Below are 341 nucleotides of genomic sequence, written 5' to 3'. Positions count from 1 at the left end.
TGTAATATATATATTCACTATTAATTTAACAGTATATATTGTCGATGATCAGTAATGATAGTGGTGGTGATTCTCTTCTTTATTGCACTGTACATACCAAAATAAAGTTGATTATTGATCAATTCAAACAAATGTTGAAAGGTATGATAACAACTTTGACTCCTGTTTCAATTCTGTGTAGTATTGAGTTGAACAACACATGCATTCTTTTCACTTGATGATTCTATCTCCTCTGATGATGCAGTTTGGCCTGGCTAATGATTCTTTCTCCTGTGTTGGATGTGACATATTTCAAGCAAAATTGAAAATTATGCCTGTTTATTTTCTAATTTTGAACCAAT

This window comes from Anneissia japonica, unplaced genomic scaffold (assembly GCF_011630105.1).
Source record: "Anneissia japonica isolate Jap-2015-1 unplaced genomic scaffold, ASM1163010v1 scaffold188999_len1166_cov122, whole genome shotgun sequence".
NCBI lineage: Eukaryota > Metazoa > Echinodermata > Crinoidea > Comatulida > Comatulidae > Anneissia > Anneissia japonica.
This window is presented reverse-complemented; position numbering follows the sequence as displayed.